The sequence below is a fragment of the Cervus canadensis genome, chromosome 23 (genome assembly GCF_019320065.1).
Source record: "Cervus canadensis isolate Bull #8, Minnesota chromosome 23, ASM1932006v1, whole genome shotgun sequence".
Lineage (NCBI taxonomy): Eukaryota > Metazoa > Chordata > Mammalia > Artiodactyla > Cervidae > Cervus > Cervus canadensis.
Genome location: NC_057408.1, coordinates 12,344,581 through 12,371,365, shown reverse-complemented (window position 1 = coordinate 12,371,365; position 26,785 = coordinate 12,344,581). Strand labels below are relative to the sequence as shown.

Genomic DNA, 26,785 nt, shown 5'->3' with positions numbered 1-26,785 from the left:
TTCTCCATTTCTGTGAAGCCACAGGAATGGGGATTGCCTTGTGATGCCTTGGGGAGGTGACATCCGAGGAGGCTGTGCTCATTCAAAGGAGTAACTGGGACATCCTTAGCCGGGTGTTTGTGGGGACGTCCAAGAGACTAACAACTGAACCCCAACCCTGGCACTAAACTAATGTGTTTTTCGTGGCAGCGCCGTTTCTTGCAGGGTCTTAGTTCCCCTACCAAGGATTGAACCTCTGCCCTCTGCAATGCAAGTGCCGAGTCCTAATCACTGGACTTCCAGGGAATTTCCTATTGGGTCTGTTTTTAGCAGGTGGCGTATCCACCTCCCCAAAGTGTCACCATCTTCCTCACCCCCTGTGCAGGCCCAAATAACGTCCAGGGCTGCTGGGCAGTCCCTACTATAGTCCTTCCTGTGCCATCCTGCAGTCAGAGGTTATTTTTCTCTTTCACTGGTTCTCCTGCAGGGTAGGGACCATGTTACTTGTTTCTCAGGCTCCACACATAGCACAGTGCCTGACCCATAATCTTGGTTTCACACTCCACTCAAGAACCATCACCTTCCGTGTTAGTCTGGGTCCTCCGAGAAGCAGCTGCCAAGATGGAATTACCTGTGCAAGGATTTTAACAGGGGAAGTGCCTTGGTGAGAAATGATAAGGAGAGATTTGGGTGATGCTGAATGCAGGAGGATAGGAGACAAGGCTGGGGAGATGCTTGGATTGTCCTGCCGTCTAAGGAAGATTCATCAAGATCATGAGGGGGAGTCCTTCAAGACCACAAGCCAAAGGCAGCTACATCAAGAACGTGTGCCCCTGAACCTGCAGGTCTTAGTACCTTTGCCACCCCCGCCTGCTGGCTGGAAGCAGCCTGTGGTCAGTGTGATCTTGGTGCAAACAGAGCACCCTTGGTCCGTTACACTTCCCACAGCTGGAGGTCTGCGCGTCCATTCTCGTGGCCGTCACTGCCGGCTCATTTCAATTCTGCAGCCTCATTGAGCTCCTCGGTTCACTAGCCCCACTTCCTCACCATCCATCATTCCCGTGAACCTTCATTTCCCTTCCCTGTGTAGGCTTCAGAGCCCATCCCTGGAACTGTTCCCTAACAAGCACCCTTAACTCTGCCGACTGCCTCTCACTCTGAGATGCTCACCTGGTCTGTTACCCACACTCTCCTTCCTAACAGAAGCCTCCTGTCATCCATGGTGTTCGCCAGGCTATCCTAAGCCAGGGGTTCTCAAACTTTACTGTGAGTCAGTATCAACCTGAAGGGCTTCTAAAGCTTGCTGGACCCCATACCCAGAATTTCTGATTTAATAGGTCTCCACGGAGACCCAGGAATTTACTTTTTGGACAAACGATCAGGAGATGCTAATGCTGCTGGTCCCAAAATCCCACCTCGGGAACCACTGGTCTAAATCCATCCTAGTGACCCCATGTCCCTCCTGAAGGAGGCCTGACCGAACCCAGCAAGCCCATGGCATTCCCTTGATCATTGCTGGCATCTGGAGGAAAAGCCCTGTGTTCCCTGGCTAAAGAAGCTTTTCTTGGGGCTTCCCCGGTGGCTCAGTGGTAAAGAAATCTGCCTGCCAATGCAGGAGACACAGGTTCGATCCCTGGTCCAGGGAGATCCCACAACCAAGGAGCAACTCAGCCCATGTGCCACAGCCATTGAGACTGTGCCCCAGAGCCTGTGCTCCGAAACAAGAGAAGCCACCGCAATGAGAAGCCTGCTCACCAACTCCCGAGTAGCCCCCGCTTGCTACAGCTAGAGAAAAGCCCCTGCAGCAACCAAGACCCAGCATGGCCAAAAATAAAGCAATAAAGCTTTTCTTTCTCTCCTGCTCTACATGCGTGAGGAAGCAAGTAGGCCTAATTGCCTCCCTTAGACCTGTCATGAGCAAGACAAAACTATGAGATAGAAACCCATCCATGGACAACAAAGTAGATGAGAAACCTGAAAAAAAAAAAAGAACCTGGATCCTTGATGAACTCCTTGTGCCACGGAATCAGCCAACCTTGGAGCCTGACCCACCCCTGAACTTTCCTTTAAGTTAAATAATTCATTTTCTTATTGTTTAAGCTAGTTCCAGAGAGGGTTTCTGTTACTTGCAATCAAAAGACACCTTAGCTGAGGCAGCTAGGAAAAACCAAGCCCGGGTCTGCTGCTACTGCTCCTAGACTCTGCACCTAACACCGAAACAGCTGAATGCTTTTTTATTTCATTACACAAACCCAGTTGACTCAATTTACTTGAAAGTCGTGACCACAATTAGGATCTCACACGGCACTGAGGAATGCCTGTGAGTCCTCTGACAATTCCCTTTGCTATCCCCTTCTTTACCGTCTGCGAAGGTGGAGGCTTGTTGCTCATTCCCCAGAGGCTGAAACTTAACGCTCCGTCAGCTAGAAGGGTCCGGGCGGGGACGTGGAGGTTTGTGTCTGTGACGACGGTGGCCAGACCCCAGCGAGGGTGCGTCCCCTGGTCTCCCGCCAGGCCCCCAGTGCTCTCGTGAGCACCCCGTGGAAGCCCCGGGAGAAGAACTGGAGGTGAGGGCCGGATCTCCTTGTGTCTGGGTTTCCTCTGGGGTGCTGTACTGTCATACCTGCCGATACTCAGCCTCTGGTTACAATTTTAGCTGATTTCTTTATTTTTTTTGAGCTGATTTCTTCTTACCTGTTATATGCTGGCTGGTGTCTCCCCCTCCTGTGTTGGGCCACAGGTGTAACAGTCCACATATCCCACTTCAGGGCAGGTCCTTTCCCTCTTTGGAATTCCAACAACTTAGCTGCCTCGCAACATCTACTGTGTGAAATGCCCAAGGAAAGGTATCATGCTGTCTTTCACCCAGTTTTCCCTTATTTTAAAAGTGAAAGTCGCTCAGTCATGTCCAGCTCTTTGTGACCCCATGGACTGTAGCCTGTCAGGCTCCTCTGTCCATGGGATTCTCCAGGCAAGAATACTGGAATGGGAAGCCATTCCCTTCTCCAGGGGATCTTTGCAACCCAGGGATTGAGCCCAGGTCTCCCGCATTGCAGGCAGATTCTTTACTGTCTGAGCCACCTGGGAAGGCCTCCCTTATTTTAGGGTAGGAGCAAATTCTTTCCAACTTTCAGTAGAAGAATCATCACAGAGGTATTCTGAAGTCCAAATGAAGAAATGTAAGTGCAGTCATTGGAAAGATTCTATAGTCTTCATAGAAATGAAAGTGATTCCATTTACACAAAGACAGCAGGTAAGATCTGCGGGAACACGTTATGATTTGTTGGGGCTTTATTTGTTTATTTATTTTTGCCATTCTGCAAGGCTTGCAGGATTCTAGTTCTCCAACCAGGGATTGAACCCAGGCCCCAGTAGTGAAAGCATCCTAACCATTGGGCCACCAGAGAATTCCCTAGAATGCACCCTGCTTTGCAATAGCAATCAAGCAAACAAATAACAGAAACAATCAAAATTTCTGTTGACAGCAGAGCAGATATTAATAAATAGTGATATAGGCATGGAATGGAATAAATACCTCACTGCACTCAACCATGCTAATGAATCTGAGAAATATGTCAAGACACAAAAGAGCACATACAGTATGATTCCACTTATGGAAAGTTTGAAAACATGCAGAAAACTAAAAAATATATTTTAGGGTGTAGCATATAAAGTCAAGCTATAATGAAAAGCAAGAGAATGATTAGCACAAAATCCAGAATAGTGATTACTATTTTTTAAAGTAATAACTTGATAAAAAGCCAGTGAAATTTAGGATTTTTTTTCCCTGGGACAGCTGTCCTCATTGCTTTATAGCACTTTGGGGACGATCAGGTGTAATAACTGATGATGCGTTGGTCTGATTAGACATTAGTTTTCTAGCTCCAGGGGTGGAGCTTGGATCAGAAGCTTTCTTCCATGGTTACGAAGACTTCACTCAGGGACACTGACTCACAAACTATGAGGGCTTCATCGCCACCTCTTGTCATTCTGGGACCCCAGGGCTCTCTGGTAAAGCAGGGTGTGAAGGAGTCAAGTTCTCACAAGTCTAGCAGGGCTTGCTACATGCTGACTGCAGAGAAGAATGGGTACGATCGAGTGTGACAGCCTGTGCGCGTGCTTAGCCCCATCCGACTCTTTGCACCCTGTGGACCGTAGCCCGCCAGGCTCCTGTGTCCATGGGATTTCCCAGGCAAGAAAGAATACTGGAGTGGGTAGCCATTTCCTTCTCCAGGGGATCTTTCCAACCCAGGGATCAAACCCACGTCTCTTGCGTCTCCTGCGGCAAATGTATTCTTTACCACTAGTGCCTCCTGGAAAGTTCAATACAACAGCCTAGGTGTCTTCAAAGAAAATTGGATCCGAGCTTGTCTCACTGGAGGAAGACCAGCCCTTTGGTCAGGAGGTCTCAGGAGATGGGAAAGGATGAGACCATCCAGTAACCCAATGAAGAAAGTTACATTTCAAAGCAGTATATATATATATATGTGTGTGTGTGTGTATGTATGTATATATATACATATATATACATAGGCTGCATCCTACAGCTTGCAGGACCTTAGTTACCCAACCAGGGATTGAGTGCAGACCTTTGGCAGTGAAAGCTCATAGTCCTAACCACTGGACCACCAGAGAATTCCCTGCAACAAGTATTTTGGTGTGGTCTAATCCCCCATCCCTTGAAGAGGCACCAGGGACCTCTGATCCAGACAGATGGAAAGTGCTTCAAGAAACATTTAACAGAGCACTGACCAGCATTTACCTAGGACTTACAAAATGCCAGGCCCTGTTCTGGGCTTATTATAAATATTAGCCCACTTAATCCTCGTAATAACCCTAAGAGGTGGGTAATATTGTCCCTGGCTCATGGCAGAGGGAACTAACCCATGGTGCAAAGACAGTAAGTGTGGCCTGGAACGTGGGCCGCGCCACCTGGCCCTGGGGCCCAGGCTCTCAGCCTCCGCCCTGGGCTGCTCCACGTCGCCAGCAGCTCTCCCCTGCGCCTGATCCATGGCGCCAGAGTGCTAAGGTCACCTGTTTGAATAGGCAGAGGGAGGGGTCTTGCCCAGCTTCCTCTGCCAGGGTGTAGATGTGAGCTTGTTTTCATAGAATTTACCTACTGGCCTGGAGCCAGTCGCTGGTTTTGCATAGACCAGAGTCCAGCCCCGCAGAATACCACCCAAGCCTGTCCTTGGTTCAGACTCTCAACAGCCCTGGGGCCCAAATCACAAGAACGTACAACAGACAGGGTAAAAATGGGCACTGAAATGAGAAACTGCATGAGTGATCTAGTGAGGGCAGACGACCAGAAATTGGCAGACAGCACCTTGACGATCTGTGGAGAGCTCTCTCCAGGTCTCCACCTGTGACATAGGAAGCTGGATCAGGAGTTTCCAGACATCTTCTAAATCCCCTGGAAAGTTAGGGAAAAAACAGAGGCTTCTCCTCCTGACCCCCAAGTTCTGACTCAATACAGAAACCTAGGCACCCTTGTGTACCAACCCATTCATCCATGAATCAAGACAATCAAGTTTTTAGCATATACCAGGCTTAACAAGGGGCATCCCGGTGGTTCAATGGTAAAGAATCCTCCTGTCACCCAGGAGATACAGGTTTGATCCCTGGGTTGGGAAGATCCCCTGGAGGAGGGCATGGTAACCCACTGCGGTATTCTTGCCTGGAGAATCCCAGGGACAGAGGAGCCTGGCGGGCTACAGTCCCTGGGGTCGCACAGACTCGGACACGACTGAAGTGACTGAGCATGCACAGAGGCTAGTGAGGGAGAGTTCTGCTTTACTGTGAGTTTGCATTAATCACAGAATTAGAAAGAATTCCTAGCAAAATGTCAACAACTCTGATGTATTTCGAAGTTGATAATCCCCCGTCTCTCATAAAAATAGTTTTAAACTTTGAATGGGAAGGGCAGAGCTCCTTTTTAGCCTTTAGAGTCAGAGCTCACATGTCACACTCTGTATCAGGCCTGCATAGTCTTTTTTTTTTTAATGTGGACCATTTAAAAACTCTTTATTGGACTTGTTACAATGCTGCTTCTGTTGTTTACGTTCTGACTTTTGGGCCATGAGGCACGTGAGATCTTAGCTCCCCAACCAGGGATCGAAGCCTCACCTTCTGCCTTGGAAGGCAAAGTCTTAACCGCTGGGCTGCCAGCAGAGTCCCAGGCAGCGCACAGTCTTATCGAACAACCATCTTCTCCATTTTACAAGTGAAAAGTACGATTACAGAAAAATGATTATTTTTGCCACAAAGCTCATAGAGGTCTGTCAGACTCTGGATAAATACATTCCATAAATGCTTGCCATGTATTTCCATAGATTCCTTCATGTATATTCACATGCCCATTCCATATATCCATTCATTCATTCAACAAATATTTCCTGAGCCATTTGTTCTCCTTAATACTGAGAACACAAAAATGTACCAATTCCTGCTTGCTTACAAGTCCATTTCAAAACACCTCCAGTGTTTTCAAAACTAGGAAGTCCTGAAGAGAACAGAAAAGATCTAAACTCTTTCTTATTGAACCAGGATAGATCCTTGACTCTCAAAAACAAAAATCTTAATTCTGTGTTTTAAGAGCATCTGTCTTCATCCTACAGTCAATACAAAATTGACAGTTTTTTAAGAGTATTAATAGGAATGTTAATATCAAAAGAAATCTTGGAAAAGGAACCCCAGTAAAAGGAAAATTCAGTTCTAAGACAATGAGAGAAAATTATAAAAGACATCCATGTCTCAGAAAACTGTTTTTCTCAAACCACACTGACAATAGTGGGCACTTGTCATAGTTAATGAGTACCAGAGATGTACACAGCTCCTTCTCTGCCCTCAAACTCGGCATATCCGGGAAAGGACTCCTGGCTCGGTGTGGGCCACCTGAGCCGCTATCATTTTAATTCATTTAAACATTTATCATTAACACCACTTTCAGAACAAGTTGAGTAACTTATTTTGACCCTCGCTTTTTCATTTTGTCTGAGCTGGGTCTCTGCTGCTGCATGCAGGCTCTCTCTAGCTGTGGGGCGTGGGGTCTCCTCTCTAGGTGCGGTGCACAGGCTTCTCTTGTTGTGGAGGACAGGCTCTGGGCTTCAGTGGTTAACAGCTCTCGGGCTCAGTAGCTGCAGCTCCTGGGCCCTAGGGTACAAGTGTTTTGTTTTTGATAGCCGCATGATACCAGACACCATCATTAAAAGCTCAAGGGAAAAACTGACCCGTGCAGTTAGCTCTAGAAGTTTTCTTAGAGAGCCTTTGGGCCAAATGTCCTCTTCTATGCTTGCGGAGGCTGCAGGTCACAGCTTGCCCACTCCTCACCTGGGGCTCCTGCTCTTAGGCCTTAGGCTCCTTGAGAGAACAGCACCGCTCTGACTTCCTTAATGGAGACCGAACCAGGGAAGGGGAGGTGGGGCTTGGAGAGTGAGAGCTGAGCGGCCTGGGACCACACATCGTGAGCTGCTGCACGATGGTGGCAGCTTGTGGACAGGGGTGGGAGGAGGGGGAAAGAAGCCACTGACACACGTCCATAAACAGGCATTGAACATGGACACTGCTGCAAGATCCCCGTGTATTCAGTCAAGAGAGCAAGGGTTTAGGAGAGGCGAGACGTCTACACGACGGCAGACTCTACAAGGGAGGCAGCACGTAACTTTCCTGAGTCCCTTCAGGGCATGCCGCATCTCTAGCTGCTCAGTCACTGCTGTCGTGTCTGAGTCTTTGTGACCCCATGGACTCCAGCACGCCAGGCTTCCCGGTCTTTCACCATCTCCTGGAGTTTGCCCAAACCCATGTCCACTGAGTCGGTGGTGCCGTCCAACCATCTCATCCTCTGTCACCCCCTTCTCTTCCCGCCTTCGATCTTTCCCAGCATCAGGGTCTTTTCCAGTGAGTCAGCTCTTCTTGGATGAGAGGAAAAGTCATGAACTTTATTCTCTGATACCGTCACCTATAGCTGATAGACCTGTCACGTCATGGAATGACAGTTGGGAGCAAGCAATGTTAGAATCATGGTTGGAAGGGCATAGAGCTCCATGGTTTGCAAGGGTTATATGCAGGATCTACTATGTAGACAGAGTCTAGAGTCTTAACTTTTTAAAATTTATTTTTTCTTTTTTTGGCCTTCCTGTGCAGCATGTAGCATCCTAGTCCTGAATCAGGGATCAAACCCTGGCCTCCTGCATTCGAAGGGTGGAGTCTTAACCACTGGGCCACCAGGGAAGTCCCCTGGAGTCTAAATTTTAAAAGCCCTTTAGATGGTTCTGGTAGATAAGCTGGTTTGGGAAACACTGCTGTGGATCAACTTCTACCTAGGGTCAGAGTCACTTCTCATGCAATCAGGAGCCGTCAAAGAAGGCTTAAATAGTTCCAATGATGGGGAGCTTGAGAGCATCTGAAAATGATCCCCCAATGAAAAGAATATTTCTCTTTCATTCTAGTTTAGCCTTGGCCAGTGATTGTTTGGAATCCTTCTACACCTTTTCAAATAAGTCACTAACAGTCATCTTACAAATGCTGAAATTTAGTCCTTCGATATTCCTTCAACTAAATAGTTAGGCCAAATGCCTTAGAAATGTCTGTACACATTGACCCAATAATTCCATTTGTGGGATCCTGTCCTAAGGAAATAATCTGAAATATTTTAGACACAGCCCAGAAGATTATCACATCCTGGTTGGCCTTGCACAGAAAGCGTCTACATTCTTTTGTGTAGCATAGTGATGGGAATAGCAATGGCTACAATTTCCTTCTCCTGATTAAGGAGTCTTATGAAGACAATCAAGCCTCTACTGGCTCATCAGCATTTTTCTCAGAATTGCTTCCTATGTGTCAGCTCTACTGGGCATCTTAAAGGAAGTAGAATATAACTACTGAAAAAATATTATGCAATTTTTTTGAATGTCAGATATTGGTTAAAATGTTGAGGGAACTCTATCCTCTTACCCTCCTATACACATTCATTCATTCACTCAACTAATATTCATTAAAACCTCCCATGGTGCAGACTTTGTGTTAGAAATGGGAATCTGATGAACAGACAAGGCATCTGCCCTTTTTGATTCTTAGACTATGTGGAAGAGGTAGACCATTGCCTAAAAGTGACGAGTCCTGTGACAAAGCAGAGACTGGAAGTGGGGATAGGTTTGGTGGCAGCAGGAGAGGAGAGCGTATAAAATCTCCTTGGAAGTCCTGTTTCCAAACACAGTCACACTGGGGGTTAGAGTCAACATGTGAATTGATGGGTGGGGGACACAATTCAATCCATAACAGGAGGGAAAACTGAAGTCCTGATGAGGAGAAAATAAAACCCCAAACAAGTGTATGGAAGGGAACTGAGTGCAGAAATAATGTTCCAGGCAGAGGGAACAGTAAGTGCAAAGTCTCCCAAGCAAATGGCACGCCTGTTGAAGTGAAGATGAGGACGAAGCCAAGGAGAAAGGAGCTGGATGAAGGGGTGGGTGGTGAGTCGGCTGGTATACAGCTGAAGTTTGGCAAGGGCCAGAACTTGCAGAGCCTTAAAGACCATAATCGAGTATTCTAGACTTTATTTTATATGTGATAAAAAATGAATCGGAAGGCTTTTTTTTCCCCCACAGGAAATCAACATGACCCAATTTACGATTTCAGAAGATCACCATGGCTGTTGTCAGAAGAATAAAATATTGAAGGAAATAAGCAGGGAGATAAATAAGGAGGTTCTTGCAGAAGCTGAGGAGAATCATCATGATTGCCAACTTCAGGAAGAATGCACTGATCAACTGGTAGAAACACTCCCGATTTGTTATTCAGTTGGGATAAGCATTGCCTCACGGATCTGATGAGAGGAACTGGAGGGAGTAAAGGGATCTAACGCCAGGTTGGAGTGAATGCAGCGGAGAATGCACATAGGGAGTCAAGCCAGAAACTATGACAAGTCTTTGGAGAGATTTTGATGTAAAGGAGACGAGAAAAATGACACATAACTGGGGTAGAATGTGGGTAAAGGGGAAATTTTTAAAGACAGGATCCAAAGAATCCAGTAAGAAGGAGGACTCTGGGGGGAAAAGGGGGGACAATTACAGAACAAAGCCTGGGTCAGGAATATCCCCTGGAGGATGAAATGGCAACTCACTCCTGTGTTCTTGCCTGGAGAATCCCAAGGACAGAGGAGCCTGGCGGGCTACAGTCCATGGGGTCACAGAGAGTCAGACATGACTGAGTGCCTGAGCACCCACACATGCCTAGGTTTCAGCTCCTTTGTCCAGAGAAGGATCTTATAGTTGTTTCTAGCTCAATAATGTCCCCATGATACTTTGACTTCCCCTTTCCAGTTATTCCTTTTTTAAGAATTCCTTTTGATAGAGGGTTTAATCAATTCATGTCATTAAATTAGTTTTGGCTATTTACCATCATGAGTCAGAAGTACCCATAAGACCCAAGTGCAAAAAAGGTGATTTTTAATGTATCTTCCCTGGAAGATTTGTGGATTTTGTTAAATTTACCCAAGATTTTTGGTTGTGGTTGGTTTAACCGATTCTGCTCTCAGTATACCATTTAAGCCACAAGCAATCAGAAAGCTCCTTCCCAGGCTAATGCAGAGACAGCTAGACAATTTTCTGATCCTATTTTCACAGCTCCCATCTTGCCTCTAATCCAAGGATTTAATTTTCCCAGCTTCCAGCCAGCTCTTTGTGAAAGCCATTATATTTTGTCACCTTCCCTGGTCTCTCAGTAAGAAAATCCCCACTTGTCCAATATGCTGGCCATTAGCAATTTGAAATTTTACCTCTGAGAGTGCTGCTTATGGAGAAAGGAGCAATTTGCAGTCCATTTATTGCACCCTTTGTTGTTTTAAAAATTTTAGGTCATTTGCTTTGATCCTTATTGCCGAAAGTGAATTGACCATTAGTAGGACAATATGAGCTGCTAAGTGGAATCTATTGTAGATGAATCTAGAAGACCATTAGCTTTTCATTGAGGGGAACAATTAGTGTTTACTGTTTATTGTATAGTGCAATCACATGCATTTTCCCTCTAGAGGTTGTAAACCTTTAAAAGCATTGAGAATAGGTTTTTAAAGTCACTTGAAAATGTACAAGGAAGATGGAGATAGAGTTAGCAAGCAGGAGGAGGAGTTGATAGCCAGGGCTTTTATTTTACTCATGATCAGGCTGATTTACCTGCCTTCTAACTCAGGATATTATCCCCCTTCCCCCTGAACTTCTGAGTTAATCATAAATAATGTGCATCAATTCATTTCACCCTAAATGCAAATATCAGTCCTGGAACAAATATTTAAATAGTGCCAATCAGAGCCTTTTATGTTCTTTTATCAACCCCCAGAGTAAACAGCAGCTCTGAAAAGGCTTTCTTTTCTATGAATGCTATTCTGAAATCTGGCTTACAGGTTACAGGATTTGAACTTACCCTTTGGCTTCATCAGGGAGGAGAATGAGGCAAAGTGATGTGGCTGGGACCTGCTCTAGGGACCTGGGCACTGGGGAGTAAAACCCAGGTTTGGGATGGACTTGTACACACGCTGTAATTCAAATGGACAACCAACAAGGTCCTCCTGAGGAGCACGGGGAGCGCCGGTCAGTGTCACGTGGCAGCGGGTGGGAGGGGAGTTGGGGGAGAAAGGGTACATGTGTGTGTGTGGCCGAGTCCCATTGCTGTCCACCTAAAATTGTCATAACATTGTTAATTGGCTATACTCCAATACAAAAAAAAAAAAAAAACAACTGAGTCTCTCAACTGCCAGTCTGCGGCTCCCCCACCCCTCCTTTCCACAGGCACTTATTTGTCTCAGGAGTGGGAGAAGCCTCTCCTGGCTTGATGCTCTTGCAGAGGACGGAGGTATTATAGGAGAAAGGAGTCTTGTCTCATTGCCAGAACGAGGGAGATAGGAGTCTGTCTGTCCCTGGCTCAGGAGGCAGGCACAGAGTCTTGCTTCTCAGGAGTGGGGCCGAGTGGGAGCCTCTTTCACTTCAGTGGATGGGCGGGAGGAGGAAGAATCCCTTCTTAGACCAGAGTGGGATGGGGCGATCACCCTCCTAGAGCCTGAGTATCTGCCCGGGCCCTCCCCTTCCCGACCACCGCCCCTTCTCACTGGCTTGGGGCAACAGTCTTTTGATTGGACTCAGTCCCTCTACTCCTCCAATCCAGCACCCACGCAGCCCAGGTGGACTTTCCAAAATGGAGATCTGACCACTCTGTGCAGGGGATCTGCCGTTTGGCAGGATAAAACCAATGCCATGATATGACTTACCAGGTGGTTGGAAATCTGGATCCTACTGCTTCTTCAGTCCCATCGCTCCACATCCAAAGAGCCTTCCAAAAAGGGAACCCACCTACACTGTTGCTGGGAATGTAAACTGGTGCAGACACTATGGAGAACAGTCTGAGTTTCCATAAAAAACTAAAAATAGAGCTACCATGTGATCCAGCAAGGGTTTCCCAGGTGGCACTAGAGGTGAAGAGCCCGGCTGCCAATGCCAGAGACATAAGAGACATGGTTAGATCCCGGGGTTGCAAAGATCCCCTAAAGGAGGGCGGGCATGGCAACCCACTCCAGTATTCTTGCCTGGAGAATTCCATGGACAGAGGAGCCTGGCGGGCTACAGTCCATGGGGTCACAAAGAGTCGGACACAACTGAAGTGACTTAGCATGCATGCTCACGATCCAGCAGTCCCATTCCTGGCCATATACCTGGAGAAAACTCTAATCCAAAATGACTCATGCACCCCTGTGTTCATAGCAGCACTATTTACAATAAACAAAACATGGAAACAAACTAAATGTCCATCGACAGATGAATGGATAAAGAAGATGTGGTGTGTGCATGTGTGTATATGTATATATGTTATATACATATACAATGAAATACTACTCAGCCATAAAAAGAAAGAGAGAATGCCATTTGCAGCAACATGGATGGACCTAGAGATTATCCTAAGTGAAGTAGTTCAGTTCAGTCGCTCAGCTGTGTCCAACTCCTTTTGACCCCATGGACTGCAGCACGCCAGGCCTCCCTGTCCATCACCAGCTCCCAGAGCTTACTCAAACTCATGCCCATTGAGTCAGTGATGCCTTCCAACCGTGTCATCCCCTTCTCCTCCCGCCTTCAATCTTTCCCAGCATCAGGGTCTTTTCAATGAGTCAACTCTTCGCATGAAGTGGCCAAGGTATTGGAGTTTCAGCTTCAACATCAGTCCTTCCAATGAACACCCAGGGCTGATCTCCTTTAGGATGGACTGGTTGGATCTCCTTGCAGTCCAAGGGACTCTCAAGAGTCTTCTCCAACACCATAGTTCAAAAGCATCAATTCTTCGGTGCTCAGCTTTCTTTATAGTCCAACTCTCACATCCATACATGACCACTGGAAAAAACATAGCCTTGACTAGACGGACCTTGGTTGGCAAAGCAATGTCTCTGCTTTTTAATATGCTGTCTAGGTTGGTCATAACTTTCCTTCCAAGGAACAAGCGTCTTTTAATTTCATGGCTGCAGTCACCATCTGCAGTGATTTTGGAGCCCCCAGAAATAAAGTCTGTCACTGTTTCCATTGTTTCCCCATCTATTTGTGGAAGTGAAGTAAGCCAAAGACAAATATCATATGATGTCACTTATATGTGGAATCTAAAAAAATAATACAAATGAACTTATTAATAAAATAGAAACAGATTCACAGACATAGCAAACAAACTTAGGGTGACCCAGGGGAAAAGGTGTAGGAGAGGGATAAATGAGGAGTTTGGGATTAGTGGATATAAATCAGTATATATAAAGCAGATAATCAACAAGGTCCTACTGTATAGCACTGGGAACTGTATTCATTATCTTATAATATGCTATAATGGAAAAGAATATGAAAAATAATACATATGTATATAGCATTCACAATGGCTTTGTTTTGGTTTGTTACATGTGTGTAACCGGGGCTTCCCAGGGGGCGCAGTGAAAAGAATCTGTCTGCAATGCAGGAGATGTAGGAACCCTGTGTTTGATCCCAGGGTTGGGAAGATCCCCTGGAGAAGGGAATAGCAGCCCACTCCAGTATTCTTGCTTGAAAAATCCCATGGCCAGAGGAGCCTGGTAGGCTACAGTCCATGGGGTCATGAAGAGTTGGACACGATGAGCACTCACACACATTACGTGTAACTGAATCACTTTGCTGTGTACCAGATGCTAACACAACACTGTAAATCAACTATACTTACATTAAAACATAAAAATTAAACAAAGAGCCTTCCCGCAAACTCTGTCCCTCTGCCCTGGGCCTCTGCCTCTGCTGCGCTGCTGACTGGAGATTCTCCCTCTCCCACCCACTCTTCGTTGTAATTACTCGTTTAATGTTTGCCTCCTCTGATATATTGCAAGTCCTATGGGGGCAGAGTTATGTCTTTCTTGGTTGTTGTTGTGTTCCTGTGCGTGCTGAGTCATGTCCGGCTCTTTGAGACTCCATGGACTGTAGCCCACCAGGCTCCTGTGTCCATGGGATTTCTCAGGCAAGAACACTGGAGTGGCTTGCCATTTCCTTTCTCCAGGGGAGCTTCCCAACCCAGGGTGCAGACCTGCGTCCCCTGCATTGCACGCAGGCTCTTTACCACTGAGCCACGGAGAAAGTCCACATGTCCATCTAGCTATTGCTTTCTCTCTCTGCTTGCCTGAATTCTTGCCTTTCCTGGTTTGTGAATCTTTTTCTTTCTCTGGTTTGTGGATCTTCTCCATCAATCGACCAGTCTTTCTCTCTCTCTTTCGCTCATATTTTTCTCTGCTTCTTTTTGTAAAGTTAACATTCAAGCTGGATGACTTCGGGTAAATTATTCAACTTCTCTGTGTTTCCCTTACATAACTATAAATTGGAGATACTAATAGTGTTTCGTAGGGTTTACTGTTAAAATCAAAGAAAACCATCCATATAAAAAACGGAACAGGTCTCACCACATATGAACTCATGCCGCCGCCGCTGCTGCTGTTGAGATGTAAACCTCCAGGCCGGCCTGCCCCAACCCCGGTCTGCAGCCCTCGCAGGGAAGCAATCAGCAGAGATAGCCAACACCTCTGCCGAGACCCTGCGCGGGCCAGAGGTTTACTGAGCTCTGGTGGGGGCCCGAGGGGTAGAGAGAAAGTGCAGGAGTGTGTTAGCTGCTATGGGCTGGGTTGTGTCTCCACCCAGATTCACACGTGGAAGCCCTAAGCCCAGATTCGACTGCATTTGGAGGCGGGGCCTTTAAGGAGGTAATTAAGGTTAACGTTCTGGAATTAATGTTCTGGGTGAAGTTCGACTCCAGCAGAACTGCTGTCCTTATAGAAAGAGGCGGGTGCCGGGGAGGACAGGCCAGGTGAGGACACCCGGAGTGGGTGCTGCCTGCAAGCCCGAAAGCCAGAGGCCTCGGGGAGACAAACCTGTGGACGCCATCTTGTCAGACGTGTGGCCTTCAGAACGGTGAGAGAAGTCTCTGTTGTTTAAGCCCTCTGCTGCTGCTGCTAAGTCACTTCAGTTGTGTCCGACTCTATGCGACCCCATAGACGGCAGCCCACCAGGCTGCCCCGTCCCTGGGATTCTCCAGGAAAGAACACTGGAGTGGGTTGCCATTGCCTTCGCCCTCTAGTAGGTGGTATCTTGTATGGTGTGTGTGTGTTAGTCCCTCAGCTGCATCTAACTCGGAATCTCTGTGACCCCACGGACTGTAGCCCACCAGGCTCCCCTGTCCATGGGATTCTCCAGGCCAGAAGACTGGAGCGGGTAGCCTTTCCCTTCTCCAGGGGATCTTCCCGACCCAGATATCGAACCCCGGTCTCCGCATTGCAGGCAGATTCTTAACAGTCTGAGCCACCAGGGAAGCCCATCTTGTATGATAACCCTCGTAAAGTAACTCATTACCCAGAGATAGTTGGTGGCCTTTGTTTTTGCTTTGAGAGGGTGATTCTTATGACTTAGGCAGGAAAAAAAAGCACTTTTTCTTTTAAATTTAGTGCCTGGAACAGGGTAAGTGAGCTCTAAGTGGTCATAATTGTTTCTTTCCTTTTTTTTTTTAAGATTTTTTTTTTCATGTGGATCATTTTTAAAGTCGTTATTGAATTTGTTACAATATTGCCTCTGTTGTTTATGCTCTGGTTTTTTGGTTGGTGAGATCTTGGCTCAGCAGTAAAGAATCTGCCTGCCAATGCAGGAGATGGAGGTTTGATGCTTGGGTCAGGAAGATCGCTTGGAGGAGGGCATGGCAACCCACTCCAGTATTCTTGTCTGGAGAATTCCATGGACAGAGGAGCCTGGTGGGCTACAGTCCATGGGGTCACAGAGAGTCTGACCTGACTGAACAGCTGAGCACAGGCATGTGTGAGATCTTTGCTCCATGACCAGGGGTTGAACCCACAGCCTTTGCATTGGAAGGCGAAGCCTTAACCACCAGGCCACCTGGGAAGGCACATCGTTGCTCCTCATATTCTCACCACTGTTGCTGTTGTGTTTGTTGCCGGTGTTCATGTTTCTGAAACACTCATTGCTGAGAAGGGGAACTCAGACCACACTACAGCCCCCCAGAAGGTACAGAGACTGCCCCCTCACTCCATAAGGGGTAAAAATAACTTTTGTGTTTTCTATACACGAGATTTTTTTTAGGTACCGTGGAGAAACAACATTATTAGTTTCACGTGTAAAACCATGATTTGACATTTGCGTATTTTGTGGAACGATGACCGCAGTGCGGTGCAGGGCTCAGGGTGCTTCAGCCGCGTCTGAGTCTTTGCAGGTTGTGGACTGGAGCCCACCAGGCTCCTCTGTCCATGGAATTTCCCAGGCAAGGATATGGCGTGGGTTGCCATGCCCTCTTCCAGGGCGTCTTCCTGACCCGGGGATCAAACCCACGTCTCCTGTGTCTCCTACATTGCAGGGGGATTTGTTAACTGCTGAGCCACTGGGGCCCAGACCACGATAAGTCTTAGCTCGTACCACGCATCACACATGGCTAGAATTGTTTTCCTGGGATGAGAATTTTCAAAATCGACTCTTAGCAACTTTCAAATATGCAATTCAGTATTACTAACTGTAGTCACCAGGCTGTAGATTACACTCTCATGACTTATTAGTATCTGAAAGTTTGTGCCTTTTGATCCTTTCACAAGCTTTGCCCATTTCCCCGGTTCTCTGTCTCTGGCATCCACCAATCTGTCCTCTGCTTCTATGAGCTTTTTTGTTGTCGTCGTTTTTCTAAAGATTTCATGCGTAAGTGAGCTCATGTGGTATTTATCTTTTCTCTGTCTTATTTCAGTTGGCATGATGCTCTTGAGGTCCATCCATGTTGCTACAAATGGCACTAGTTTGTTCTTTTTCACGGCTGAAAAATTTCCATTGTAGATATATTCACGTTTTCTTTATCCAGTCATCTGTTGGTGGACACTTAGATAGCTTCCATATCTTGGCTATTGTAAGTAATGCTGCAATACTATGAAGGCGCCTATATCTTCTCATATTAATGTTTTTGTTTTCTTTGGGAAAATACCCAGATGTGGAATTGCTGGATCATGCGGTAGTTTAGTCTTCAGTATCACATCTTATGTGAAAAAATTATCTTATCACAACAAAGATTGAAATTCATTCCCTGCCTTGTAAATGGGTTCCTGTTATAAAAGGTTAACTTCAGCCCTGTGAAATTCTGACTTAGTGAACTTTCCTCTTTAATATTTGTGAATTTCCTAAGTTTCTACAATAATGCATTTAATCGTCTTTTTGCCATTAGAAAAAGAATATAACAAAAGTTTTTTTTAAAGGAAAAAGACTGCAATTTTCTTTCATGTGATTTTTGAAAAATCAGAGTTGAAAAAAATCCATTTGGCATTAAGAAGAGTTCATATGATGCTGCTTCTCTTGAACAAAGCCACAGACTTCATTTTCAATGTATTATGTTTACCTTTGGACAGAAGATTGCCAAAGAACAGTGGGGAGGGCAGCTGTACTTTACATGCAGTTAGCCTCATAAAAGTCAACTTATTCTTTGCCATCTGTTACTGACAACACCTGCTTGATGGATGTAACAAAAGAAGTAGTCAGGGGCAGAGAACTACAGTTACACAGTTGAAAGTCAAGGTTGCTTCTTTGAGCTCATCAGATAGCAGTGGATTTTTTTCTTCTCAATAATAAATACACATGGTTCATGAATTTGAAATACTTTACGGCAAAAACTTTTTCAGAAAAAAAATTTAAAAATAAAATTAAAGCCATCTGAGAAAAGAAACCAACTTTTGTGGGGTCCAGTTTTCATCTTCAAGCCCTTGCAGGTCACTGATTTGTTTGATCAGTTTCAAGTGTATTCTCCCAGAATTTCTTCAGGCAAATATAAGTGCATATGATCTCATGCATATTTTAAGCTATGGATCACCTAAAGAACATGATACCTAGTGAGAATGATTTTCTTTCAGAGTTTTTTTTCTTTTTGGAATAAGGGGAAAAAAACCATTGTAGTTAATGTTTATATGGCTCTACTGTTCTAACAATAGAAGAGATTGCCCAGCCTAGTAAACAGAACTGGGCTGGGCATCAGGAAATGTGCCATCAGTTTAAACTATAACCCTGACTGCAGTTCTTTCCTTCAGCTGAGAAGGAGACTATGAATCTGCATGCAGGGAAAATGGAAACATGGCTAACACGGATGTATCATTGCTTTGAAATGTATAAGCTCCTGGGCAAAAAGAAGGTATTAATGATTGCCTTCATAAGGACCATGATATCTTCTAACGTTCCTTTGATGGATAAAGAGCCTTAAACTGTACCTCAAAACTATAAACTAGATTTGCAAAGCAGAAACACTGCTAGCAAGACACTGCTATCAAATGTAATTTTTTTTAAAAATTATTTTTGGCTGTGCTGGGTCTTTACTGCTATGAGAGCTTTTCTCTAGTTGTGGTGAGTAGGGGCTACTCCTCCAAGGCATGTCAGATCCTCCCGGATCAAGGATCAATCCTGTGTCTCCTGCATCGGCAGGAGGATTCTCTGCCACTGAGCCACCACGGAAGCCCCAGATATAATCTTGACAATGAATTCATCAACCCAAACCTCTTTTATTATTTGCAAATATCACTACCATTCAGTTCAGTTCAGTCACTCAATCATGTCTGACTCTTTGCAACCCCATGGACTGCAGCATGCCAGGCCTCCCTGTCCATCTCCAACTCCTGGAGTTTACTCAAACTTATTTTCATCGAGTCAGTGATGCCATCCAACCATCTTATCCTCTGTCGTCCCCTTCTCGTCCCGCCTTCAATCTTTCCCAGCATCAGGGTCTTTTCAAATGAGTCAGTTCTTCGCATCAGGTGGCCAAAATATTGGAGCTTCAGCATCAGTCCTTCCAATGAATATTCAGGACTGATTTCCTTTAGGATGGAAAGGCTAATCACTATCATTAGCCAAAGTGTATTGAACTTCAGTGCTTTCTACCACACACAGCTGGATATCTTACTGGGAGACCTCTCTGGACATCTAGAATGTCTGAAAAGGCAGCCATGAGCCAGCCATAGAAGAGCTCTGTGGGCAATTGCTAAGGAAGTGATGAAGATGTCTTCTTTCTTTCAATACTGCTAAGGACGCTGGTTTAACTGAGCAGGATTTCACAGCATGGTTCTACATAAATCGGTATTTTATAGGCTGCATTTTAAAAACCTTATCCAGTATCTTTAGTCAGTCTAATCTATGGAAAGCATTTGCCTCATTTGTTTTATCTATATTATACATAACACAGATACTACATGTTATACATATTTTTCTGAACATTTAAAACAAAGTTGTAGACATCACAGCCTTTAATCCTGAAAGATTAAATATGTTTACTTCCTAAGAATATACATTATCATAGTACAATTACCAAAATCAAAATTTTAACATTGACACAATATAGTTGTTATTTGTGGATCTCCTGATCGCACCAATTGTATCGGAAATGTCCTCGACAGCAATTTTAGGGTTTTTTTTTTGTATGGAGTCCAGTGCAGGGTCATTAAATGCATTTGGTTTCCTTTAGAATGCAATAGTTCCTCTGCTTTTGTCTTTCCCAGTATTGGCATCTTTGAAGAACACAGTCGTTTTGTATGAAAAGGGCAGAATGAATAAGGAGGATGAACTCACTGGTAGCAAGGGGGTGGAGGAAGAGAAAGAAAGGCAAACATTACCAAAGGCGCTGCAGAAAAGCCTTTGAATGAGATTGATTTGCAAATGAGCATGTGATAATATACCTATCTAAATAGCTGTTTACATCAGAATAGTCCTGGAAGGTCTGCATTTATGATACACGTGTTCAAAATCTGAATGTATTGGACTCTCACTGCAGGATGTGTGCTGGGCCCTTTACACACGCAAAATAGAAGTCAGCTAAAATACCTTGCACTCTGAGATGCAAATGATATCAGCTGGAACTCTATAACACTTGCTGCACAGTAGGGGTGGTGACTTTCCCCAACCACCTCTAGCTGCGGTTGGCAGCATGGCTTAATTTCTTCCTGTGATCACCCCACCATGACTCCCTGGGAGAGAAGATGCGTTAACACTGCAGGGGGTTCCCTGGTGGCCTCGAGGTTAGGATTCTCTGCCCTCATCTCTGGGCTTCCCTGGGGCTCAGAAGTAAAGAATCTGCCTGTCAATGCAGGAGATGTGGGTTCATTCCCCTGCTGGGAAAATCCCCTGGAGGAGGAAATGGCAAACCACTGGGGAAATCCCGTGAACAGGAGCCTGGCAGGCTGCAGTCTGAGCATGACACATGCTCTGACCCTTTAGGGCCCACGTTTGATCCTTGCTTGGGGAGCTGCGATCCTGCAAGCCATGCAGTGTGGTCCAAAAAGAGTACCATTCCAGTAAATTGGGGGTTGGAACACGTTCTGTTGGCAATGGACTGGGTTTTTATTTCCCTCTATTTCATATGAACTGCAGTGAACATCACTTTGGATAAATTGTAAAACGTATCATGCGCGTGCTAAGTTGCTTCAGTCCTGTCCGACTCTCTGCGACATTATGAACTGTATCCCGCCAGGCTCCTCTGCCCATGGGGATTCTCCAGACAAGGATACTGGAGTGGGTAGCTATGCCCACCTCCAGGGGCTCTTCCCGACCCAGAGATGGAATCTGTGTCTCTTACGTCTCCTGTATTGTCCAACCTGTTTTTACCACTACCTCCACCTGGGAAGCATACATGCCCGGAAGTGAAATCCTTCATGAAAAGGAGTGAACCATTTTGAAAGCTTTGGACACATACACTGCCAAACTGATTTCCAAAATATTGTAGCAAAACACACCCAGCAAGCAGAGATTTCCTTTTCCTCAGCATCCTTACTGGTACCAGAGATAAATTTTTCTAACCTGGCAAGTGAAAAAATAATGCCTTGGTGTTTTACTTTGTGCTGAATTGCTTTTGATGAAAAATAAATATGGATGGATAGGTAGGTAGATAACTAAATTCCAAACTAAAAAGATGAACAATCTCCACAATTGAGATCAATTAAAAAAAGAATATGCCACAGAGTCAAAACATAAATAAAAATAAAGCCCCGAAGGAGAGTTTCAACAGTGCTGTGAGCAGGAACTGCATTACTGGAATGCTATCCAAGAATGATTTCAGACAAACAGCTTCTCATGTCTACATCTTAAGGAAAATTAGAAAACATGTGTTTTCTCTGGATTAGTGTGAGTTGTAAATAATACACGCAATACAGCTTGCACCTAACAGGAGATCAGCATAGGATTATGTACTTTTAAAAAGTCACATTATTTTAAAGACACACCTCAAGGGTATCAGATGTATCGGCAAACATGGAGAGCACAATAAAGGTTGAGTTCAGGAAGCGAGAGTCTTGAAAGATACTCATAACCCTGTGACCTCCACAAGGCTGAGCAAGCTCACTCCTCCTATGTGGAATCACAGAATCTATTTATGCTGCAACAAGATTTCCCATGAGATGTTTACAAAAGTAACCACAGTGTTCAACCCAGTTGATCCAGTTGACTGCCCACATATCACATCTAGATCCATCTAGCAAAAATCTAGAAAATCATACAACAGTCTACAAGGATCATACCAAATGTCTGAGGCTACATTTGGCAGAACAGACCACAGGAAAAGAAAAGGCGGGATAGATTTACAAGGAGACACGCTTACCGAAGATGTTTTCGAGGTGGCTCAGAGATGGAGAACCCACCTGCCAGTGCAGGAGACCTGGGTTCCATCCCTGGGTCGGGAAGATCCCCTGGAGAAGGAAATGGCAACCCACTCCAGTATTCTTGCCTGGAGAATCCCTTGGACAGAGGAGCCTGGTGGACTGCAATCCATGAGGCCCACGAAAGAATCGGACACAACTTAGTGACTAAACAACAACGATAATACTTACTGAAGCAAATTAGTATATATGTAAAATGTTAGTGCTATAAATGTGTCTGCTGCTGCTGCTGCTAAGTCACTTCAGTTGTGTCCAACTCTGTGCGACCCCATAGACTCAGCGACCCCATGGACTGCAGCCCACCAGGCTCCTCCGTCCATGGGATTTTCCAGACAAGAGTACTGGAGTGGGGTGCCATTGCCTTCTCTGATAAATGCGTCTATCCTGAGGCAATTTTAAATTTAAAAAATTGTTTTACACCCAACTGCAGTTTTGACTTTTTATTTTGAAATATGTATAGGATCACAAGAAGTTGCAGGAGAAAAAAAAAATGCAGGTTAAGTCAGCTGTACCCCATGCCCAGCCTCCTCTAGGGGTAAAATCTATGGTACAGCGTCAGTTCTTCCCTGGCGGTCCAGTGGTTCAGACTCAGCTTCCACTGTGGGTGATCCTGGTGGGGACACTAGGATTCCCCATGGCTCACAGAGCAGCTTAGCAAAAAAAAAAAAAAAAAAAAGAAGGAATGTTATAGGACAGTATCAAAGCCAGGAAACCGATGTTGAGAGGATCCAGAGGGCTTATTCAGATTTCACTAATTTTACAAGCACTCATGTGTATGGACTAGTGCTACAGAACCCGCCTGCCAATGCAGGAGATGTAAGAGATGCGGGTTCGATCCCTGGGTCGGGAAGATCCCTGGAGAAGAAAATGGCAACCCACTCCAGTATTCTTGCCTGGAGAATCCCTATAGACAGAGGAGCCTGGCGGGCTAGAGTCCATGGGGTCGCAAATAGTGGGCCACGACTGAAGCGACTGAGCAGGCACGCACAAGTGTGTATGTTGTGTGTGTGTGCGTGCGTGGGTAGGAGGCATCTGATGCAATTTTGTCACACGTCTGCCCTCACATAACCAGCAGCATAATTAAGATCCGGAGCTGTTCCATCACCCCCAGGCGGCCTTGTGTTGCCTTTCATATCTTCCCAGTCCTAACCTCAGCCCTGGCAACCACTAGTCGGTTTTCCCTACCTGTAATTTTGTTATTTCAGGAATGCTACATAAATGAAATTGGACAGTGTGGAACCTTTGTGATTGGCTTTTTTCCGCCTGAGGTCCATCCCGGTTGTGGCGAGTCAGGAGTCTGTTCCCTGTTATTGCTGGATGGTGTTCCGAGACATGGATACACTACAGGTGGTTTAACCAGTCACCTGCTGAACATCTGGGTTTCCAGTTTGAGGCTGTTGTGAACAAAGCTGCTGTGAACATTTGTGTACAGGTTTGCATGAACGTAAGGTTTGTTTCTCGGAGTAAATGCCGAAGAGTGCAGGTGCTGAATCATATGGTAAACGCTTGTTTCGTTTTCTAGGAAACTGAAAAACTGTTTTCTAGACAGGCTGCAGCATTTTATATTCCCACTAGCAATTTCCTGCATTGGAGAAGGAAGTGGCAACCCACTCCAGTGTTCTTGCCTAGAGAATCCCAGGGACGGGCGAGCCTGGTGGGCTGCCGTCTATGGGGTCGCACAGGGTTGGACACGGCTGAAGTGACTTAGCAGCAGCAACATTCATGAGAGAGCCAATGATTCCATATCCTTGCCAGCATTTTGTCTTATCACAGATTTTTTACTCATTCTGATAGGTGTGTTCTGGTATCTCGTGAGGGCTTTAATTTGCATTTCCATCATGGCTAATGATGCTGAACATTTCTTTGCATGCTTTGTCATTGTATATGCTTTGAAATGAAATGTCTGTTAATCTTTCTTTTTCTAAATTGAAGTATAGTTGATTTACAGTATCAGTTTCAGGTAGGCAATGGTGATTCAGTATTTTTATAGCTTGTACTCCCTTTAAAGTTGTTATAAAATATTGGCCATATCCCCTGCTCTGGGCAATATATCCTTGTACCTTATTTTATACATAGCAGTTTATACTTCTCTGTCTCTCTTTTTTAATCTGCAGACTAGCCCGTTGCTTGGTTTGATTTTATGTATACTTATATGTTTGGCCATGTGGCATGCAGAAGTCTTAGTTCCTGGTTAGGAACTAAGACACCCTTCAGTGGGAGCAGGGACTGCTAACCCCTGGACTGCCGGGGAAATCCCGGAGTGAACCTCTTGATCTCCTACGCCTGCTTTGTCCCTCTTCTCTTCCCTCTGCCCACTAGTTTGTTCTTTATACCTATGAGTCTCTTTCTGTTTTATTTATTTGTTGGCTCTGTGTTTTAGTTCCGCTTGTTTCATAACTTACAGTATTTATCTTTCTCTGTCTGACATTTCTCCAAGCATAATATCCTCAAGGTCCATTCATGTTGTTACAAATGGCAAAATTTCATTCTTTTTATGGTTAAGTAATATTCTACTGGCTAAATATACCACATCTTCCTTATCTATTTATTTGTTGATGGACACCCATGTTGATTACATATAGTGGCTATTATTAATAATGGTAAGAAAAAAAAAAAACCAAGGCTGCTGTGAACATTGCGGGGCATGTATCTTTTTGAATTAGTGTTTTTGTTTTCTTTGGTGACATGCCCGAGAGTGGGACTGCTGGATCCTATGGTCGTTCTAGTTTTAGTTTTTTGAGGAATCTCCATTTTGTTTTCCATAGTGGCTGCACCAACTTACATTCCCACCAACAGTGCGCTAGGGTTCCCTTTTTCCAACATCCTCTCCTTTTGTTATTTCTAGACTTTTTAACGGCAGCCGTTCTGACAGGTGTGAGGTGATATCTCATTGTGGTTTTGGTTTGATTTCTCTGATTAGCAATGTTGACCGTCTTTGCACGTGCTGTTAGCCATCTGCACACCTTCTTTAGAAAAATCTCAAATTCAGGTCTCCTGCCCATTTTTTTAAGTCAAGTTGTTTGCCTTTATTAAAACTGAGTTGTATAAGCTGCTTGCATAGTTTGGATATCGACCCTTTATCAGTCGTATGATTTGCAAATGTTTTCTCCCATTCAATAGGCTTCCCTTTTGCTTTGTCAAAGAAGATTCTGAGCTTATTTCACGCAAAGTGGAAATTTTGTGACTGCTCAGCGACCACTGGTGGCTTCCTAGACCACAGCGCTGACCAGGATTCAGGTGGCTTCCTAGACCACAGCGCTGACCAGGATTCAGAGGTTGGCTCTGGGCTCAGAGACCACTGGTGGCTTCCTAGACCATAGCGTTGACCAGGATTCAGAGGCTGGCTCTGGGCTCAGAGACCACTGGTGGCTTCCTAGACCACAGCGTTGACCAGGATTCAGAGGCTGGCTCTGGGCTCAGAGACTACTGGTGGCTTCCTAGACCACAGCGTTGACCAGGATTCAGAGGTTGGCTCTGGGCTCAGAGCAGAGTGCCTTTTGCCGCCGCTCCGGAGGGGACTGGTGACATTAGACAGCCTCCTGCCTGTCCCGCAGCTGGGGTGACCCTCTCATTACACTGACGCGGAACCAGGGGCCCCTGGAGTGCAGCAGAGTGAGCGGCTGGATGTGGCGGGCGGACGGTGCTCACTGTTGGCTTGCAGGATCTCAGTTCCCCAACCAGGGATTGAACCCAGGCCTCCGGCAGTAAAAGTGCCAAGTCCGAAGCACCGGACTGCCAGGGCATTGCCTGAATTTCTTAAGTGATCGTCAACATGAAACATTTTATGCCCTCACTGTTTTCATGATTGAGTTCACTGAAGTGAAAGAAATGGAGTAATATGCTGTCGGTCACCCTGAGAAGTGTCCCAGCCTTTGAACTTGTAATTTTCTTTCTCAGGGAGACCTTTTTTTCCTAGATTTGGGCCAGGCCTCCAAAACTGTGGTTCCCTCTTCTTCCTTGTGGATTCAGGGAGGAGAAAAAGGTTTATCTGCTTCTTTTCCTGCCCCACACCCATAAAGATGCTCCTTGGACTTGGATAAAAAAACACAAGTCCACCTTTTTCTTTATCACTTACCCTGGTAAAAGAAGCTACCCACACCACTCACCCTGGGCCAAACAGGGACATAGCCTCCACCCCAATCCTATGCAGTCAAAGGTCCCTGAAGAAATCTGAAGCAACTTCTAAAGTAGTGCAATTGTGTTTAAAATGCCCAAGGAGCATGCACTCTTTAAATAGTGCGTAGAGTCATATATAACTTTTTTTAAAAAATTTCTTCATTTGTTTGGTAAGTTTTGGCTCTTCATCTGCTGGGTTTCTCTATAGAATACAACAGTGTTTGGGAACAAGCCACTTCCATGGTTATCTTGGTGTCTACATTACTCTCCATGTTTTCAAGTGCTTATAACTTCAATCATTCCACCATGGCTCAGGAATGCCCTGATACACTGGATCAGGGCAATACACTGGAATTATGCAAGGGCAGCAGAAAGAACTGGTCTTCTTGCCAATAGTTGAGTCAAGTAAAGAGTATGAGTCAAGGGTAGGCGAAAGGAAGATTATTATTTTTGACTGAAGTGTTCTTGAGAACAAAAATGAGGATGTCAGACTCCAGGGGATGG

General features: G+C 45.3%; 1 protein-coding gene across 2 annotated transcripts in view; it reads left to right on the top strand.

Moving 5' to 3' along the window:
* The first annotated feature begins 15,288 nt into the window (after positions 1 to 15,288).
* ATP8B1 (ATPase phospholipid transporting 8B1) overlaps positions 15,289 to 26,785 on the top strand; it is a 147,719-nt gene continuing 136,222 nt past the window's right edge. Inside the window, exons 1-2 of one of the 2 annotated variants that reach the window (XM_043443837.1) lie at positions 15,289 to 15,416; positions 23,371 to 23,449. The gene's annotated coding sequence lies outside the window, so the exon portion shown is untranslated. The remainder of the gene's footprint in view (positions 15,417 to 23,370; positions 23,450 to 26,785) is intronic. The other variant, XM_043443838.1, reaches the window with a different exon arrangement.